General features: G+C 37.9%; 1 protein-coding gene across 3 annotated transcripts in view; it reads right to left on the bottom strand.

Annotated features, from left to right (window-relative positions):
• LOC131592410 (PRKC apoptosis WT1 regulator protein-like) overlaps positions 1-13,029 on the bottom strand; it is a 68,600-nt gene that overhangs the window by 19,350 nt on the left and 36,221 nt on the right. The gene's annotated exons all lie outside the window — the stretch shown is intronic.

Here is a 13,029-nt window from a genome sequence, read left to right as displayed (position 1 = left end):
TCACGAGTAACAAAGGAATCAGTTTATTTGAATGTCTCCCTCTAAAAGAGGAATTCTTTTTATAGTCTCTGGAAATCCTGAGTAGAAAAACAGTACATAAAGAAGGAATTCATAACAATGCTAATGGTTTCTTTCATACTGGTGAAAAAATACTGCTGCCAAAGACATCTACTAACATCAGTTCTTTGTCCAAGCCTGAAATCAAACACTTCAATGCAGTATTCCAAACACAACTTTAAAATTACTTTTACTTTTTGCACATGATCTCAGGCAGCTAGCATTACCTTTCAACAGTATATACTTCACTAATAAACCACATTACTAGTGAACACTGCAAACTATTGCAGAGTGACATACATCAGCATTGCTCCAGAAAATTGGTCATGTTCCGTTTTTGTTTGGTCTACAAAAGTGACTGTGTGGATGCTATTACTGCAGGACAGGGTGTGATCTACGTGAAAAACCCAAGGAAAAAGAAAACATTTCTCTCATTCCACATGAGCTCCTTCATCTGATTCACTGCACAGACTAACACACAGACATGCACCTGCTGCAGAAGAGATGTAAGGACAGAAAAAGCAGCTGAGACCATTTCAATTAATGAAACCATTTACTGCCAATTAAATCTCTGTCAAACTAGGATGCAAGGAACTTGGCTAACTCTCCTCTTTGCTCCTGGCTCATCTTGGCATTTCATCTGGCCAACAGAGAGATTACATAAACAAGCTGGTCATCAGGCTTTAAATAAATAGGATTGTCTGTATTTACAAGTGTCTGACAAAGTTTTCCAGATGTTAAACCAACCCTACTATTACAAATTTGCGAGTTAAAATGCACTAACAAACATTGTTTTTAAATAAGTACAGACTCTGGAGTTAGCTGGACTAGGTTCACTGGAATCCCTTGAAACACTGCTTAAAAGTTTTGCAAACAGTTAAAGCAAATCCCCTGGATCAAATCAGGCTGTTAGGGCTCACTGGTATATATATACTCACATGAAGAATATGCACACAGTTTTGAAATATAACTATACACTAGTGCAGATTATTACTACATAATGATATTCATGCAACATGCAAGGTTAAATTTTGACTGAAATTAGGCTATCAAAACAATTTTCTTTTCATATGTAACGTAAATATGGGCTTCCTAAAAAATTTTTGTACATTCTTCAAGATGTGAGCAAATACAACTTCACTACATGGAAGAAAGAGGTCTACTGCTCAGGTTTCTTGCCTTTTTACATACCAAGGTAGATTCTATCTCCATCCAGCAAATCAAATTAACTCCCCTACCTTAAATCACATCTTGATTAACTACAGCCACTTCTCACATTCAGTACAACTGTGCGCTGAGATTTGTTTGGAAATGGCAATTACATATCTTCTGCAATACAGACAGGGTTTCATTCAGCTCTTAAAGTGGGATAACATCTAAATGCTCAACAACTGAAAGGCAATCTGACACTAATATAAACCAGGAATGACTGCAGATATGGAAAACAGAAAAAAAAAGACGAGAAGATTAAATACCTTCCTCCTCCCATCAAAATTTCCCAAAAGCAATTTTCCCTCAGGAGTCAAGAGATACCATTTACCCTCCATTCCTAAATCACAGAATCAATGAATATGCTGAGTTGGAAAGGACCCATCAGGATCATCAAGTCCAATTCCTGGTCCTAAATAGGATATCCTAAATAGGATACTCCAAGGTTCACACCGTGTGCCTGAGATTGCTGTCCAAATGCTTTTTGAACTCTGTCAAGCTTGGTGCTGTGATCACTGCCCTGGGGAGCTTGTTCCAGTGCCCAGCCACTCATGAGGTGAAGAGTTTTTTTCCTGATATCCAACCTAAACCTCTCCTGACTCAGCTTTATGCCATTTCCTCTGGTCCTGTCACTCGTCACAAGAGTGACGAGATCCGTACCTGCCCCTTCTCCTCCCCTTGTGAGGATGAAGACCACAATGAGGTCTCCCTTCAGTCTCCTCCCGGCTGAACAGAAAAAGTGTTCCTCATATGGCTCCCACTCCATACCCTCCATCATCCTTGTGGCTCTCCTCTTGATGCTCTCTAATAGCTTCATTTTTTTAATGTCTTTTACACATCATGGCACCCAAAGCTGCCCCCGGCACTCGAGGTGAGGCTGCCCCAGCTCAGAGCAGAGCAGGACAATCCCCTCCCTTGCCCAGCTGGCCATGCTGTGCCTGATGCCCCCAGGACAGGGTTGGCCCTCCTGGCTGCCAGGGCACTGCTGGCTCATGTTCAACTTTCCATCCACCAGGACACCCTGGTGTCCTTTCCTGCTCCCCAGTCTATGCTCACAACCAGGACTGCCCCATTCCAGGTGCAGGATTTGGCACCTGCCCTTGTTGAATTTCATACAGTTGGTGATTGCCCAATTCTCTAATTTGTCATGGTCTATCTACAGGGCCCCTCTGCCTGGGAGGGAGCTGACAGTTCCTCTCAATCGTTGTCACCCCTTTGAAAACATCTAGAGGTTTTTAATGGAAATGCAACACAACTCTGTGAACCTTAACTTTTATTTTTTACAGCCTCATCTATTATCTTTAATTAAGATGTAATTAATATGACTTCAAACAAGAACAGATGTGCTAAAAAGCCTGGGTTCAAGTGATAGATATTACTCCTGCAAAGCCAAGGGAGTTATGACTTGTCTGCCTGTTTACACAGAGCCAGGGAGCCATGGAGAAACACTGCAAGAACACCTAGGGAATCAGAGTTTTAGCAGAAAGGTAAGTATCCTCAATTTGTACCTATAAAGAAATCTATTAAGGACATAAGGTGAGAAAAAATAATTAAAGAAATACCTGCAGGTAACACAAGAAACTACCAGGTAAGTCAGTCATCTTCCAGAAAAAAACAGCTCCCAGAAATAAGGAAACCAGAAACATACATTTAAACAAATAAACAGAGTTATTCTTTTACTTGTTATTCTCTATTTCTATATTCAAGCAATATTCACTATTGTGAAGTGTCAGAAGAAAGTTCAAGACAAGCAGACACTCATAACAAAAGCTGTGAAGGGGCTGATAAGATAAGGCTGAAAAACCCTGACTACATCTCAGGTGACTCACAGAAAAAGCAGAGCAGGAAAAATGACCAGAAAGACAGCGTGGTATCCCTAAAAAACAAGAATCTGTCGGCTCCCCTCAGACAAAAGTATTTGAAATCACACAAGGGCTGAACTACAACTCAAAGCAGTGTTTTCAGAGCAGGAAACCTACATCTGCCTTGCATACCCCTGAGTGTTGACTAAAGATACACAGTTGTTTCTGAGCTAGCAAAGGCTAGTAATGTCCTTGTAGCACTACACTGGCAGCCAAAACTGGTGTTGTGATGCTCATACTATACAAGAGGATTGGCTCCTGGTACATTATTCCTCAAACAGTCCTCAGGTATGACATAAAGGAGCATTAGGTAGCATGAACCAAAACCATGCCAGAAAATGTTGCTAATAATTAAGCCACAGGCTCTATCAGCAGTGCAGCAGTTGAGCTCACACCCAGGTCTTGCACTTTTTCACAGTATAAACAGACTGTCTCCACCAAATAACTATGTCCTCCTCCCTCCTGAGCCATCACATTAATTACAGCAGACTGCAAGGATGTAGAGATGCAGAAGCAAGCTATCCTGCCCCAGCCATCCTCCCACCACCATGGAACTGGAATATGTAGCTTCCAAATGCACCAGCACATCTGAGTTACTGCTGCTATGATATTCTCTAACTTGCTATTAGTAACATGAATATATGATACATGTTACAAAATGTCTGACAACTATTGCTCTGCATATTTGTGCAGAGTATACGTTTCTGCTCATCTTTCAGCAGTACTGAGCCAGCTGTCTCCTCTCTCCACCTCGCAGCAGGGTCCATGTATGGTTCTTGCAGAAAAGAACCTCCTCCCTCTCTGTACACACCCAGCAGGTACTCATAACTGTGACCCAGCCTTCAGACTTGTTCCTGGCATGAAAGCAGTATTAATTAAAATTCTTTCTCTAGAGTAGGAGCACAGGAAAGAGCAGGAATCAAGAGTATTACCATACCTTACAGAAGCTTTTGAGATCAGTCAGGCTGTGTAATCTATTTGTAAAAGTAGATACATCAGGAAGACCCTCTTTTTCAATAAATTTGTATGTACTCAAAGATTTTTCTTGCCAAAGCAACCTCAGCTACAGTTCATTATTGTTATACTTTCAGGATCACTTTCCTTGTTCCCCCACACAAAAGAAAAATCAGACTGGGAGGAGATACCCATTTAACCCAGCTGACTCAAAAAGCCAGTCCAAAACAGAAAGCATGTGGGGAAAAAAGTAAATTCCTTTACATGAGGCCCCTTTAGGCTGCTCAGAACATCAGCTGGGAATTTGAGAAACTGCTTCCTACTCCTTACATCTGTATAAAGGTTCCAAAAAAGGCTCCAGACCAGTGTAACAGAAGCTAGTGCTGGTGCAATTCTAGAGCACAGGTACATGAACTCCATAGTGAAAGAAAAGAACAGGGTGACAACAAACCAAATATCTGTTCATACAGGCTGAGTACATAGCAGCAGCATCTGAAGACAAGGAAAAAAATTAGAATAAAAGTAAACAAAGCCCCCAGAAAATTAAACCTTAGTGAAAGGATCACAACCAAACTTAAGCAAAACTACAAGGAAGAAATCATAACTTACACTTTGCTTCACACTTGTTGTGCATAGGGATCTAGAAAAGTACCTGACGAACACGCTGTGCTGAAAACCCTGCAGGTTCCTAGGCACAACTTTGAACCTAAAGTAAGAACAGGAATCCTTTACAATGCCTTGTCTTCACAGATACAGGCTTGATTCAGCTTTAGTTTTCATGCAGGTCTTGTGACAAACGGTTGTGCACACATACACAGGCCACAAAATCAAATATTCAATTTTAAGCCACTTCATGTGTACATTTAATTCTATTTACTGGCGTGAAATGCATCCATCAAACAAAATTTTAAGCTTAAACCACTTATCCACTAAACTAAACTTTACTGAGCACAGATGTTAAATATGTTAATAACTCTGTGTTTTTTTCTAAAAAAAGAGAAGTTTGCCATCAAAGGTAATCAAATTTATGCTGACAGTGATCAAGCACTGAACACAAATAATGCCTTCCACAAAAAAATTGGAAGATCTCTCTTCTTGGTTAGCTTTCAGGAAAACAAATCTTGATAGTCAGTATCAGTACTTCCCTCCAAGAGCAGAACTCAAGCAACTCAAAGTAGGGATGCCCAAGCTGCATCCTCAAGGCTCCATGTTGCTTAGCCAAGCAACTTTATCTGGCTCATAGGCAATTTACAGCCACCCTCTTTCCTTCGGTATCACATCAGTAGCTGCTAGCTCTCAGCTTCCTGATTTCTTAGGGGCAAAAAAGACCATGATTTCACTTGAAAGCACTTTCCCAAAGCAGCAGTATTGGACAGTGCACATGCAGTACAGCTGAATCAGATTTGCATGTGCAGATCCTTTGGCAAAGTAAAACCCACGGAACACACATGGATCAGCAGTACTATACCAACAAACACACATATACTGAATTTGCTCAAATGGCAGGAGAGCACAACATCTTATGACATAGCCCATTCTGATGAGAAATTCAGACTCCACTGTTTTAAAACTGCCATTCTACTAAAAACTAGCAATCTCATTTTTATCAAAACAAATCCTTGAGTGTAGTTAAAGCCTCCAGTTATACCAGACAAGAACACCATGCAACATTATCGCTCTTAAACTCAGAAGTTACCTTGAAGATTAATTTAAAAGTTACTATATAACTGAAGATTAATTTAAAAGTTACTATAAGTGGAGTTTCTTCCAACCTGCAATAATACATACAGAAAATAGCAATTAAAGCAAATCAAGACTGCAAAGTCAACCAATTCAGAACAGGTCAGAACATCCTAGACCTATGCAACTTTCATTCTAACTCATGACACTGCCCTTCCTGATATCATGATGTATTTTTCCACAACATCTCTTAAGTGGAACACAAAGAACAGTACTCAGTGAGTAATGTTCAATATTTTGCATTTGCTAGCTCTTCACAAAGTGGACACATGCCTTAATTACTTAGTTATTAACATACTCTGAATATAGGCCCATATTGCTAGAAACTACCTGCGTGATTGCCTGATCATGTGTGACCATGAAAACATGAAATTCTTGTGTTCCTGTTTTCCTTACATAGACCACAGAAATCATCTGGGTCTCCCAAGCCATGGGAACCATGCCAGATAGTAACTGAAGCACCTGGTTCATGTCATGACCTGCACAGGGTAGCGAATTCCCTCCAATTAACGTCACTTTAAAAACACTGCACATGCACAAAACTGAGTTAAGGTAATTTTTATTTTAAGAATTTGTGATCTTTTAATACTTAACATTGAATCTGAATATGTTTTAACTAATTTTTATGCAAACACTTTTAGACATAGATTTCCTCATGAGTTTTCTACCACAGTCACTATTATTGTTTAAGTGCTTTGTGGATACTAATGACTGCTTTCATACCGTCTCTGTGAAGTGCATCACGCTACACATACAAATAGAAATCCCAAGATGAACTTTATCTGGTAATTAACTGTCAAATATTAGAGTCATATAACCTGATTTGGCAGAATTACTTATGACTTCAATACTCAAACATACGTCACCATAATTAATATATTTCTGTTAATCACATTTACTGCCTTACTTTTAAAAACAATACCGATATTATAATCATGTTACAATGCAAAATATTTCTGGGCCTAGCACCTAAAAAATGTAGTGCTGAAAAGAAAACATGTTTAATACATGTAGGTACGCCTAGTGTAGCACAACCACATTTTCTCTATGAACAGAAATTAACATCAAGCAATATCATGGCAAAATACTTGCCAAAGATTAATTACTATCTTGATATGTAATACTCTTGAATGTATGCACGCAATTCTTTGCAAGAACTACATGGAACCTAGATGCTAGACACCTTTGAAAAGCCATCATCATGTATGAATAGGTATGAATATTATTACCACATACTTTGGATAATGAAAGCAATTGTAAAATTATGTATGACATTACACTGCAAAATGAAAAGCCAGAAAAGGCAAAATAATCAAAAAATGCAACTTGAGTTGACTGGCTTATTTGGCAGTATATTCTCAGCACAAGATTCAAGTACAAAACTCTGGGGAAGCTGATGTCAAGCAGGTTTTCAGCTGCAATGTTCTGAAAGGACATGCATGTAACAAATTCAGATCCCTGAATTTCTCACAGTCTGCCACAAAGCTAAGAAGGAATTTTATTTCTTACCTTTATTTATTGCTTTCAGCAAAGCTTTTAAGGTGCCTCTATTAAACATTCATAGTTTTGCAACACTGATATATACCCTTACTTCCAAAAATTTCAGTATGTTAGGTCACATTTAAAGAAAATAATGGCATTTAAGCAAACAGAACTACACTTCCGTAGAAATATCTTTGGACCACATTTCTTTTAGACACTGTCTGCAATGTTTTGGTGAAACACTAAACTTTTTTATAACAAAAGGTTAAAAAAGATCAGATGTTTTCCTTCAATTTTCAAAGGCTTTTGAATGACTTACAACTAAATGCACAAGACATAACTAAGGAGTCATGTTAATAAATCAACTTTAGATTACTTCACCAGCCATCTGACCTATTCATACTGAAGTTACTACAATGAACCCGACCTACTGTGACACAATTTCATAACTGTACTGTTAATGCTAATTATGTAGACATTTCATCCTATCCTCACCTCAAATCAACAAGGATTCTTTCAAAGCTACTGGGTAATTTCTACACTAAATTGAATGATTATCCAAGCATCTATCACAAGCTAATCTCTTGCAGAGAACAAAAACCTGCATTGCTGCTACAGAGAGGAGCGAGAGCAATTCAAGACAAGGCAATACTATTGTGTATGTCAGTGCTCTGACTGAAAACTAGGGCAGCTTTGCCTTCCGTTGTCTTGGATTAACAGCTCCACAGGAATTCTGTACTAGGATCAAGCTTTAGTCTGTCTGCTAATGCACATAATTTGTACTGCAAGAATATAATACAACTTACAGTCTAACAAGGTTAAGTGTTACTAGTGAAGTGACATTCTTTTGTCTTGAAAATCCATTCTGTGTTTGTGACTGCAATTCAGTGTGGATGTTTAACTGTATAAAATGTACCTCACAAAGTTGTAAAAAGTAGTTTTGTAAGATTCAACATCTTAATTTCTTGAATTTCTTGTTCACGTACATGCTAAGACCAATACAGAGAGAGCAAAAAATGTGCATTACAATTGCATACACAAAGCAAATTAATGGTTGGAACAAAATGACTGCTAATTCCAACTGAAGTGCAAGGGTATTGAATGAGGCCCTGGGCTTTGCAGCAATACATATACATGCAATTAGGTACAGCAAAACAGCTGTCACGGCTTAAAAAAAATGGGTGACTCATCTGATACTGGGGTCCCAGGCTTCATAATGCTTGAGAGGCAAAATTCTCCTACCAGTTTCATACCAGCATTACAAATATCAAGGCAAGTTTCTAGCAGACAACTGCAGAGAGCTCTCTGGCAATCAGTACAGATGCAAAAGATATTGGTAACTGTGATATTATGATCTTCAATTTCTTAATATGGGATTAAGAAATATACTAGACAAATTTTGCCTCTGTGTGACAATAATAAAGATCAGCATTCCCTTTCTACAGTAAGATACTCTAAATCATTCTAGTATTTATAAATAATTACCTTTCAGTTGAAGGATTCAGAGTATTAGTTTCACAAAGGTTGAAGTTCAGTATCTAAGTGATTCAGAATTTCCTCTTTCCATGCCCACAGGCACAAAAATCAGTATCTCTCACTCTAATTGATTACTATTTCCATGTTATGTTAGAAGCAAAAAATCATCCTGATGTGTTTGGGCCAAGTTTTCCAGGGAGAGGACAGGATTCAGCTCATCCAGCAAGACCCTTTTTGTCCTCAGTGCAGAGAAAAACACACATCTAGAACTCAATAACCCCCACCCTCATGACAAAAATAATTTTAAAGTTCTCCAACACCTTTTTGTCTCTTGATGCTTTTGACAATACATATTACTCAACTCCCATATCTTAAATGTCAATTATTTACAGCTGATAATTTTTTTGCAATGTACCCATTCAGTGCACAGCACAACTAGCATTCACAGACACTACAACACTTGAAATAAAATGGAAGCTGAAAGGAACCAAAGATAACGTAAAACAGGGCTTCAAACCCTTCCCAAGGTATTGAGAATGATACTTCTGTATTATTACAGCGTAACTGCCAAAAACCAGCCAGTTGTAATTTGAAGGTTTTAATGGATGGAGGACCTATACATGTCTCCCACTGCAAGGCTTTATATTAGCTTTGAATTACCTTCTCAGCCTTCCCAACTGGCTCTCCAATTTTCCAAGAACACTAGAAGGTGACATACACATCACAACATATTACCATACTCAAATATCACTTTTGTAATGACACTGAGGTTATGTTAACCCTACTGCCACAGGATTACATAAACAAGGGCACATATTTGGGGCGTATTTTAGGAGGTCAAATGCACAAACAGCTGAATTCCAAGAGGCACATGACCATGGTATCAGCAAACCTGAATTTTTATACAAACGCCTTGCATATGATGTTTTTTGGCAGAATTCTTTTGAGTATTAGCTAATAGTAACATCTTTTCCACATTCTAGAATTCAGAAGGTCTTCTAAAAGATCTAAAAATAAATCTTCATTAAACAAATTGTTTTTTCCAGACAAATCTTGTAGGTTTTTTGATGCAAGCTTTCTATACTGTGTAGTGCAGCACAACACTAACACTAATAAATACTAACACCATTTTCAATTAAGACATCTTTGCTACTTTGAGCGTATCATTTCTATCCACCTGCAAGAAAGATGCTGCTATCAAATAGTTTTGCATGATTTTCAGTTTTGTCATCTCTGCTAAACAAGAGCCAGATAAGAACCAGATGCTGAAGATTCCTAGTTAAAGCAGAAACTTTAATAACTTTTAAGTAGTAGTTTTAACTATGCTTGTCCTTAGCATTACAGGTTTTTAGCTCATTTGTAAGAGTTCTAAGCTAACTGATACATGACTTATCACCCTAGTCTGCATCCCCATACACATCACTGGAGTAGCCCATGGTACTGTAACTCACAAGATCAGAACAACTGAAGAATAGGATTTTATTCCTATTAATAACAGGAGGAAAATCAAGCAACAAAGTCAAGAGTCAGATATAACACTTGTGTCTGGGAGCAGATTTAATGTTGATTCACCTGGTGAGGTGTGGCTTTCCACATTACCTTTTGCTAAAGTTAAATAACAAATTATTTGATTGTAATAGTTTTTCAGTGCTTGTAACATTGACAGATCTACCATCTTCTATATTGCCAATATAAAATTCAGAAGATAATTTCTGAATACTTCTGCTTCAGGGAAAATATTTAACTATGCTGTGTTTTTAGATCTATTCTTAAACAAACCTGGTATGCCTGTGCTTTTGGATCAAGAACTTCAAATTCAGCCAGAGTTTCAAAAAATGTACATATTGCCTAAGAAAATGAAAACTCCAACCTCTGACAATATTAAAATGGAACTGAAAAATCAGATTAAGGACTAGAAAAAACCTTATTCAGCAACGTATTTCCTCATCAAATATCAAGTCAATACCATCTTATTTACCATATTTACAATAATTATGTATTTACAGATTTCATTAAATGATAATAAGAATGGACAAATGGGGGGAAATATCCATAACTAAAGAAATGTATTTATTCTGCTTAGTACGTGGAAGTAAAATATATATTATTTTGGCAACTTAAAATTAGTTCTTATATCCACAACACAGGCTCTACTTCACAGTACTGCACAGAGTAGAATCAAAAGGAAATTAAGTCATCAAAGCTGAAATAACGCTGCTGTCAAATTCTGTTCAAAATGGGCAAGTTCTAAGTCTTCTAATAAAAAGCGAATTGACAGAGCCAGTAGTAAACTGATTAAGTCTTAATAGCTACAACTTTCTAAGGTTCCATCTGTTCTGTACATGTGCCACCCTGGGCCTTTGCCAGATGCAAGACCTGGGACTCCCTTCTGTATTGTTGGTAACAGGACACTCCTGCTGTGCTCTGTCAACAAATAAGTAGTGCCTGTTGGAACACAGAGGTGACATAGTTGGAAATGTAGGATACAATTAATACAGACAGTTTGGTAAATAAAAACTGAGATTACTGGTCAAGAAGAATAGAAAATTTGGATAAAGAAAGAGGCCACGGGAATATAGCTAAAGCATTATATAATACCACAAGGGGAAACTAAAAATTACAACTTCTCCAGTATCTGTTGGAGAAGTGAAAACAGAGTGAACACTATAAGAAATAGTCTTACAAACAACTTGGAAAAAAAGCATAAAATCCTTTCAGCATGGTGGCTCCTGACGAATCTGCAAAGACATCAGATTGGTTATATGAGGCATACTTAGAAGAGCCAGTCGCTTTACAGAAAAATTTTTGTTGATGTTCACCATGGAAAAGAATGGTAAGAGTGTCGTATCAGAGCATTCCCTCTGGAGAAAAAAATTTTAAAATCTTATCTGCCAGAATGAGGCAGCTACTTACTCCTTGAGCTTTGAAGAAAGTATTGATATTACTGAAAAATGTAATCGCTGAACTACTCGAGATCAAATGGAACTTCTCATTTAAAACTGCCCTACTACCACAGGGTAACATAAACATCATCCTCATGAAGATTCTTAAACAAACACAGAATTGTAGAGGAGTAAACTCAATATTTATACCGGATAGTGTTGCTAGTAAGTCTAGAAAAATTAAGGAATAAGTAAGTAAATATGATACCATGTGGAAGAGTCACTGGGGCATTTGTAGAATAGTTACACCTCACAAATCTAATACAGCTTTTTTAAGTCATAAAAACATGTCCAGGACAGAAATTTGATTGACAGCATAGTGCATTTCAAAGGCACTCTCCAAAGCCTCCTAAAGAAAGTAATCTCTTCTTATTATAAAAGAAAATAATCTCTTCTTACTATAAAAGAAAATGTCCTGTGAATAAATCACTGGTGAAAAGGCAGGAAATAATGGTGGGCCCCGATGGTCAGCTTTCACAGTGGACAGAACAACTAGAATAGTGAATAATGAACAGGAACCTGTGCTTTTCAACGTATTTGGGGAGGAGATGTCCAGAGATGCTATTCAGAACAGAAAAGATACAGATCAACTATAAAAACATGCTGGACTCCTTTACTGGGAGTGACTGGGAGGTGGAACAGGAGATTAAATTTAATGGGCGTAAGTATAGTGTACATAAGTGAAACAAAAGTGAACACATTTCTAAATACACAGTCATTGACCTCTGATCTTGTTATTTTCACTCACAGATAACTCCAAAATGTTAAGTTAGATTAGGCATACAGAACATAAACAGTAAATTCACTGCCCAGGAGAAAAATAGGTACCAGGAATCGTTAGGAAAGAAACAGAGAACAGAACAAACTCCACCACTAAACCACTCTATGAATGCATGTTGTACTGAATGTTCCATTGGTTCTGTTTTTGGGTAGCAAACAAAACAGAGTCAAACTGGAAAGCAGAGAATGTTATTGAGTAACTCCTGTATGAGGAACAACCAAATAAAATAGAATTCTTCAGCTTAGAGAACAGGCAACTGAGAGAAGCCATCCTCTCTCTGCAGCAATCAGGCACATAAAGAGGAAGTTCCCCATGTCTTCCACTGGGACACCTTACTGAAATCACATGGAAACATGGAAAATGACAGATTCAGCTTTTACAAAAGGAGACCGATCTTGACATTCCAGACTTCTCTGTAGACTTCTCTGCCCAGGCTCTTCTCAACATTAAAGGCATCCATGAGCATATAAAAGATGGTGAAATTTTAGAAGTGCATCCAGACCCACCAATCCAGCCATGCCACTTC

This window comes from Poecile atricapillus, chromosome W, assembly GCF_030490865.1.
Source record: "Poecile atricapillus isolate bPoeAtr1 chromosome W, bPoeAtr1.hap1, whole genome shotgun sequence".
In the NCBI taxonomy this organism is placed as follows: domain Eukaryota; kingdom Metazoa; phylum Chordata; class Aves; order Passeriformes; family Paridae; genus Poecile; species Poecile atricapillus.
Note: the sequence above shows the minus strand (reverse complement) of the source record. Positions and strands in the feature narration are given on the sequence as shown.